General features: G+C 30.1%; 1 non-coding gene across 1 annotated transcript; it reads left to right on the forward strand.

Annotated features, from left to right (window-relative positions):
• Window positions 1-1,112: 1,112 nt before the first annotated feature.
• On the forward strand, window positions 1,113-1,216 carry LOC114580168. Its single transcript, XR_003701478.1, has one exon. It is a non-coding gene; the product is annotated as a small nucleolar RNA R71 (small nucleolar RNA).
• Window positions 1,217-9,190: the final 7,974 nt, after the last annotated feature.

Here is a 9,190-nt window from a genome sequence, read left to right on the forward strand (position 1 = left end):
AGCCAATCTTCCATCTGGTTATGTTCTTCAGCTATCTCCCCCCATCTAGCAGGATCTTCCAGGCATTGGACGTTACCCTCTTGTGTATACCATTCATAATCTCATCCCCATACTTATGCTTGATTTTTCTATAGAATAATGTCTCTGGTTTTTGAAAAAAGTCCCAAGCCAGCTTTGATCTCAAAGAACCAATCCTCATAACAGGAGATTGAAGTCCCATCCCTCCCATACTTCTTGGTTTACACAATTCTCCCCAAGCCACATAATGCATACTATGATTTCCACCAGGTTTGTGCCAAATGAAATTTCTACAAAGTTTTTCCAACTCATACAACACTTTTTTAGGAACCAAGGAATGTGTTACTAAAAAGTTTGGCATAGATAACAAAGAGCTTGTAATGAGAGTAATCTTACCTCCCAATGATAATGACTTCTTACCCCAAGCATTGAGCTTATCCATGACATTACTCAATACTTCTTGGAAATCAGCCATCATTAATCTGTTAAGATACAACTTTATCCCTAGATAACTCATCTCCTTAACTACTTTGTAGCCAAAAAATCTAGCAATCTTCTTTTTTATGGGATATCTAACCACCTTACCAAAGATAATATGAGATTTGCTGACATCAATCCTTTGGCCCGTCTATTTGCAAAAGTCTTCCACAATAGCCTTCAAAGCTTTTGCTAAAACCATGGAGACATAAGAGAAGATTAACACATCATTTGCATCGAGAAGATGTGTAATCGTAGGGCCTCTAGGAGAGACTTTAATACCAAGATTCTGTCCCCTCTACTCTAAAGAATTAGATATCAACTGGAAGCACATGATGAAGAGATATGGAGAGAGTGGGCATCCTTGACAGAAGCCACTTTGAGCATTAATCCAATCAGAATTCTTCCCATTAATAATAATGGAAAATCTCACATCTACAACACATTCCATGAGAAGGTTAGAAAACATAGAAAAACCCATACCATTTAAGAATTTGACCAAGTGTAGGCCACCCCATGCTATCGTAAGCCTGTTCTGTATCTAGTTTCAAAGCCATCAATCCCTTCTTATTCTCTCCAAGGCCAGTTCAAAGATTTAAATAATTAACTAATTTGGAAGGGTAGGATGAGAACATTTCATAAGTTCTTTAAATCTCTCCTATGATTCATAAATAGATTCATCATCAAATTTGAGAAAAGATGTTATATCATTCATAAGTTTAACAGTATTAGATAATAGAAAGTATTTAGCTTCAAGTTTATGAGAAAGATCATTCCAAGTTATAATTGAGCCTTGAGGAAATGAATTTAATCACATTTTAGCTTTATCCCTGTGAAATGGGAAAAAAAAAACTAAGTCTAACAATGTCAGCACTAACATAATTATATCTAAAGGTTGTATGAATTTCAAGGAAACTAATTATATGCAAATTAGAATCTTATGTACGAGTTCCTCCAAACTAAGAGTTTTATATCTTCTAGATTATGACATATTTTAATTCAAAATTTTTAACTTGAATAATATGTTTATTTATACTTTGATGAATACATTCAACCATAGGGCTAGTGCTGTGATGCTTCAGAACCTAATTTAAAAAAATAATAATCTTTTAATCTTTTAATAAATAATAATCCAATGGCAGGAGAAGTAGAATAATGCAATAATAATAAATTCATGCAGTAATAATAAATCCATATAATAATAAGAATAGTGTCTCAAAACATGCATTTTAGTAGTCACACTAAACAAGTAAGAAGTCCTCCAAATCTGAGCTTCTAATTTCTTTCTCCTCTCATTCTCTCTTAAAACCATTTATCATAAGTGGTATATATGACTTTTGGCAATGAATATAGTGAGTACATTTATGTTTTGAATTATAGAATATATTTTCTTGTTTATTACTATTAGATGATATTATATAGCTCTGATTGTTGTTTATTAAAAGATTAAAAGAATAATTCTTCCAAATTAGATTCTAGAACATCACAAGTGCATTCTCTAAGCGATGTACGTTGATCATCTTAGGAAGTTGCTCAACCATTTTGAAATCTTTTTCAATTTTAAGTATTTATAATTTTTCTTAAAATCTTCTCAATGTCAATGTAAAAAAAATAGTTCTACATGTTATTTAGTACTCTGCATGCAAAAATATGTAACAAAATAAAAATTATAAAACATCGAGTAGTAAAAACCAATTAGATATCAAAGAACCACTAAGTAGGTAAAAAAGAAAAAAAATATTAAATTAATAATTTACTTTACTAAATTCACTTTACAATTATTTACTGAAAAACTAAAGTTACAATGCTTAATGGTTTAAAAGAGTGGTGCAAATTGAAAGTAACAGCTCCAAATGTAGTAAAAAATTTACTATTTTTAGAAATTCTAAACGTATGATTTTTAAAAGTACATTATGGCTTTAGAGTGGTTCAATACCTATTATTGTTGTAGATCAAAGCATAAGTACTCTTCATCTCTATCAATCTCATTAGAGCATTAGATAGGATACCCCTTAACAACAGTTCTTCTATCTCCTTACGACCCAAAAATCTTAACCACCTAATCTCTATGTTATGGTTAGACTATGCTTTAAAATCTCTAATAATTCCTTTATTCCTCTGTCGAGGCTCTAGATCATACTAGATTTTCAATTTATATATGGCACATACATGAATCAATTGAAGCATGAAGAAATTTAAAACAACATCAATACCTTAAAGAATAAACCTACACTAATAAACACATGTCTTTTAAATAATATTAGATTCAAAGTAATGTTTAGCTGCACATGGAGACATTGCAACACATAATAAATATTTTATTTCATTGATTAAATAATAAATTACAAATTGAAAGCCTAAGATAAACAAGATAAAAAATGTAAAATAAGGTTTAAAATAAAATAGAATTAAGATTACAACCCCTTTGCACTTTTAAATGAATTGGAGTAATTCACATCAAAATATAATAGTGTCTAATAATTTGCAATTATGAGAAATAATAAAGTTTAATGGATTTATTAGTATACTCAACTCAATGTGCAGGCAACATAACATTTGACCACATATAACATTTACAGCTTCGTAATAGTGCTCTTGATACACATTTTTATCACATTTTATAGATTTGATAAATTATCAAAATATCACACAATCTAAAATACCTAGTTAAATTTAAAATAATTAGACCCATATATGCAAAATGACAACAATAATAATATACTAAATATGACATAATAAAAATTACCTAAATATCAAGATATCTTAATTTTATGAAGTTTGTTTAAATTACATATAATAATTTTAATAAAGAATTAAATTATTTAAAAATAAAGTAGGGTAAAAGTAAATTATCTTGAGTTGGATAAATTTCCCTTAGCAAGATGGATGAAAATGATAAACAAATCCTTGAAATGGAGTTTATCTCCTCTCTCTCTCTCTCTCTCTCTCTCTCTCTCTCTCTCTTTCCTCTTACAACTCTTCTTCTCCCTCAAGACATTGGCCGAATGGAAAAAATAAAATGCTTAGGTAAAGATTCTATTAAGGTTTAGGATATTGATAATACAATAAGATTAGGATAAATTTGTAATTATAGGAATTATTTAGTTTTTAATGTAAAATTCAAATAAATCTTCTTATAACTTGAAATCCAAAGCTGTAAAAAATTATGAAAAAATAACTAAAAAATAACACATAATGTCTAGAATGCTACACTGAAAAAGATTTACAAAACAGATGTTTAATGGTCCTAGAAAATTTACTTGTACCAATATATAGCAATTTGTTAAGGTGCTTCACTTAAATAAGCAACCACTTATTTTCATATCTACAATACCTATAAAAATAAATAAAATATTATATTCTCTATAATGCGGTGAAGATAGTTTTCAAATCAAGCTTATGACTACTTTTAAAATATATATTTTTGAATAACTATAGGTTAAATCTAACCTAATAAAATTTAAATGAGAAGATTGCTACTTTAGCACACTAACTAGTATAAACCTTCTTATAATTTAAAGGCTTCAAGATTTCACCTATTCTTATAAATTCAATCAAATAATATCACTTAACACATGATAACAACGTCAAAGGAAGGTGTAAGAGAAGTGGAAGAAACTAATTGATACACAAGTTCAAAAGGGATTTTCACACTTAGTGTTTTCACTTAAAAACAAAGAAATCTTCCACAAGACACTCATCTCTTTTTATTTCTTTAGACTCTCATTTAATTAGGATTTTTTTTTAAGTTTATTTATATTAAGTGAACAAAGAATAAACCCTAAAATAGGTTACAATTTCATCAAGCTCATCCTTCATAAGCAAAGTAATGGGCACCGAAGTAGGCGCGGGTGCACCGGCCATCTCTCTAGGACTTTGATTTTCAGTGAGATCTACTAAAGAATAGACCTTTTTGAGAACATAGAAATGAAGAAGAAGAAGAACCAGCATTATCCGAACATAGATTTTCCCTCTCATGAAACCTCTATGCAACTAGGGCTACCTGTCTTCCTCGTTGGAGATCACGATCATGCTCGCGAACATCAATCATGAACGTCAAGCCTTTTCTCATGGTTCATCCATGCCACTAGGGAGATGGAGCCCACGATCTTGTGTTTCCTTCATCGAGTAATCATTCTTCCACTTCTCTAATCATCAATTTTCTCTCTATTTTTTCCCTTTAAGCTGGTATGGCCACTCATTGCTTGAGTGACCCTAGTTTTTTATTATGAAACATAAATCAAGGTCTTTTTATGATGTTTTATCTGGTCAGTCAGCCTCACTTGTGTTTCCTCCACTCAAACCTTCTTCCCTCCTTGGCTTGCCCGCCTTGTTGATTTTTTAGGAATAAATGTGCTCACTTGTTGCTCCGTTTGAATTTGTTTTAGTTGGGAAGTTTCCTGCTCGCCGTTCACCACTGGATTCCATTAAAAACAAGTCTTAATCTTAAATTGATAGGTGAATTTTCTATTACTTTGTTGAATCATAAGAATATTTTGATTATGTTAAGGAATGATGCATAGGGGTCTATAAAATAAAGACCCTAAACCATAATGATTGGGGTGGATCATTATGGTGATAGTGTTCCTCTTGATTCCATTGATGCCAATGGGGGTGATCCCACTAGTATTAATATTAGGGAGCAAGAGAATTTGGCTACATTGGCTTAGGGTGATGATGTTTTCCTTAATATAAATAATTTGGTTTCTCATAATGCGGCTCTCCTTGAGAATGCTGATGCTAATTTGATTAGTGAGGGTGTGGTGAAAGATTGTTTTGCATTGGCTCATAGCAAGGAGGGTATCGTTGGGGGAGTAGAGAAGATGCTTTGTCAGGATCTTGAGTTGGTGGCTACGATTATGTCTTATGATTTAGAAAGCTTAGCTGGCCACTTGAATCATAATGCACCAGTTTTTCTTCCCCTTATTGTGGGGAGTGTTGGTCGTAAAGCACTGGTTGATGTTCCTGTCGATTTTTTTGCCTAATGTTCTTTTATCTCAAGTTATGGTGAGGTCGGGGAAGGCCTATTTGGGTGGTGACATAATTGTTAAGGTGCAAATAGATTGGCTTGAGTGTTCTTCATCTTCTCCATCTAAAGGTGATGAAGGGGAAGTGTTTGAAAAGGTTGGTGGTTTGTGTGATGCTTTCGTTTGGGTGGGTAATCGAAGGAAGAGGAAATCCAATAAATAGTGTTTTATGTCTGGCTTGGTGGTTGTTACTTTGGGACTTGGGGTGTTGGGTTGTGTGGAAGTGTAGGTTGTTGTTGTGGTGCCATTCGCATTTGGATGGCATTTTGACTGCTGGGCTTATAGTGGGTTTCCTGCTTGCTGTGGATCTCATTGGATTTGTTAGATGTAGGTTGCTGCCATTTTAGTTGGTTTGATCCTTAGGCTAGCTTTGGTTTTCTTTTATTATTATTATCTTTTTAAATTGTAATTAGTAGATCCAATAGCTCTTAGGGTTTATTTTAAAGGTTGTATTTTTAGATGAACTTATGGATCATTAAAGACTTGTAATTCCCCTTTTATTCAAGATGTAGGCCCTTCCGTGGGTTTTATCCAAAAAAAGGGTTGATCATGCAGTTTGATCCAAGAACATAAAATTTGATTAGTTTAGACATCTAAAACTTTTAAGAAACCGTCTATTTTTTATCATCTAGCATGATTCTTATCCTATTTAAAGCAACTATATTGGTCTACTCTATCAATAAAAAAATTATTTTCTCCTACCTCTACTAGTAATAATATATGTAGTTATGCGCAGACTATCTATTACTTAATCTTATGGCTAATTATCTACTATTTTGTTTATTAGCATAAGTCATTTTTGTGCTTATTGATTGTAGTATATATCTATTATTGTTTTATTACATGCAAGCTCTAATGATTGGGATACAAATAAATGTAAATGATTATTTTAATTGAGTCATTTTTTAGTCATGTGAGTTTATATGTTTTTAGATCAATTAGGTTATTTTTTTACTATTGACTGAGGTGGAAGATAAGTCATTAACATGAAAGTTCAATAGCATCTCTTGCTACTACTAGAAGGGGTAACTCCATCATTTAACATGCACATATAAATAAACACACCATTTCCTTTTTCATTCTTCTTCGCATAAAATGTCTTTTGTAAGGAATATTACCTTATAGAGTGAAATTTAAACTATTACATGAATAAACATATTTCATTAATTCTTTTTAATATGAATGAATATTTTCAATGCCAAAGATAAATAATAACGACTTTATTTTTATTAATGGTCTCATTGCAATGAATTACCCTATAAATATAAATATGTATAAATCATAGATATCTTAAATAAAATGTTACATGTTTAGGGAAAATTTAAGATTAGCCCAATTTAAAAATGTAATCACCCCTCACAATTTCTTGAATTATGAAATAACTTCTTAACCTGGAAACTAATACCTCCTGAAACAATTCTTATAAATTTAGCACAATAACTAAATATAAGGCACATGTAAAGTAAGATCAATTGAATTCCCTAGCACCCAAACACATCTTAATATTCCTTATAAATTAATGTCTTGATTACTATTATTTTTTTCCCTCATTTTATATGAAATGAGTGTATGACTAGCATTTCAGGTTCAACATATATAAGTATCCATAATTTTAATTTATTTTTCTTGAGTCAATGTCTATAATAAGGTGTATGTTAGCTTAGAAACCATGCATACAAACACATAAGGGGAATGCAAAATAAATATTTTGATTTTTCTATTAATCATATAGTACAATCCATATCATATTGAATGATCATCTTAATAAAAATTAATTAAAATATTTAATTTAAATGAGAGAATTAAATTTGAGTTATAACTAATTGTACTATATTAATCGTACATCGTACACATGTAAAGTAAAATCAATTAAATTCCCAAACACATCTTAACATTCCTTATAAATTAATGTCTTGATTACAATTATTTTTTCCCTCATCTTATATGAATTGATAGAGTTCTAATTATGCATATTGATTTTAATAAAACATGGTTTTCTAAATTTAACCTTAATAGTATTCATGTATTACTTTATACAAAACTTATTACAAACAGCTCTTATTCCTTATCAACATACACTTTATTTTGAAGTATGTTAAGTATTTTATGCTTCAAACTTAATTCATATAAGAGAGTGCATGCATCAAATCAAAATATAGAGATTCTTTATTTATAAGTTATTGTAATCCTGAAGTCCGACCTTGTGTTTTGATTATTGCAAACATTATTGGATGTTTATTTAGTTTCTCCTTTTTTATATACTACATATTTTTTGTGTATAACTAGCATTTTTGGTTCAACATAGACAAGAGTTTGTATTTTTTTCTTGAGTCAATGTTTGTAATAAGGCATATGTTAGTTTAGCAACCGTGTACACACATAAGGGGGAATGAAAAATAAATATTTAATATTTTTATTAATCATATTGCCTAATCTATATCATACTTTACAATTAGCCCAACCAAGAATTCATTAAAATATTTAATTTAAATAAGAGAACTAAATTTGTGTTATAACTAATTGTATTGTATGAATCGTATATTGTACTAGACAATAATCTATTTTTAGAAAGCCCACTCTCGAATCCAACTTACTCAAAATAGGTAAATTTAAATTTTAAAAATTAAAATTTTATAATGTATGATATTTTTTGTATTGTATGCTATTCATTATTATTGTCTAATTTAAGTCTTGGGACTAAGGAATCAAATCAGATGTGTATTAATTATATATCGTAGAATCTAATATTGTATTAGATAGTATAAAACACCCAATGATAGTATGATGAACCTCAATTCATCCTGTATAATCCAACATTTATTTTGAACATATCGTACTATATTATTTATAATCGTACAAGATGATATATGATAGACATTGAACTAATCGTACAGAATAATCCTAAAATCACACTGTTTGAACTGAGTCTACATAATTTAAAAATTATGGGTTTTTTATGCCCACTATATAATCTAGTATTATGGTTTTGAAAAAGTCTTTGAATAGTTGATAAGTGTAAGTAATGTGTTATGTTTTTAACAAAAATGTAATATTTTAGTTATATTTTGCAAGAAAAATATAGAAAAGGTATAAAATTCTAAGTTTCATATAACATTATGGCGTTATAATCAATAATATTGTAGCGCCATCAAAGACATCATCAGAGTACTAAAATATCAACATTGTAGCATTGACTTCATATCGAGTAGCGCCACAGTGGTCAAATCTCAACTTTGCGACACTATGTTCTCTATTGTGTAGCATTGTTGCTTCACAATTCATAATGACTTAGGGCCTAATGGCCCTCCTAGCATTGCAACGTCTGAAAGTCAAAAGTGTCATGACGTAACAGTTATTATTTCCCATGGACATGATCTATCAATGAAGCAACACAACTATTCACCAAATAACTAATCCACATTAACAAGCACCACAACAACACCAAAAAAATAACACAATAGTGTTAGTTTATTTATTAGGCGCTGTGGCGTCGATCTTTTTAGCGCCATAGTGTTAGACATTTATTTTGTGTTTTTCTATAAATAGTCATTGTGTTATGTTTGTAAGAGAGTTCAGTCACTTAGATAATTTAAGTCCAATTTAGAGTGCTTCTCTAAAACTCTCTTTAGGTGACAACTAAGGGAATCAAGAGAAGTACTTAATCCCAT

This window comes from Dendrobium catenatum, unplaced genomic scaffold (assembly GCF_001605985.2).
Source record: "Dendrobium catenatum unplaced genomic scaffold, ASM160598v2 fragScaff_scaffold_86, whole genome shotgun sequence".
Taxonomy (NCBI): domain Eukaryota; kingdom Viridiplantae; phylum Streptophyta; class Magnoliopsida; order Asparagales; family Orchidaceae; genus Dendrobium; species Dendrobium catenatum.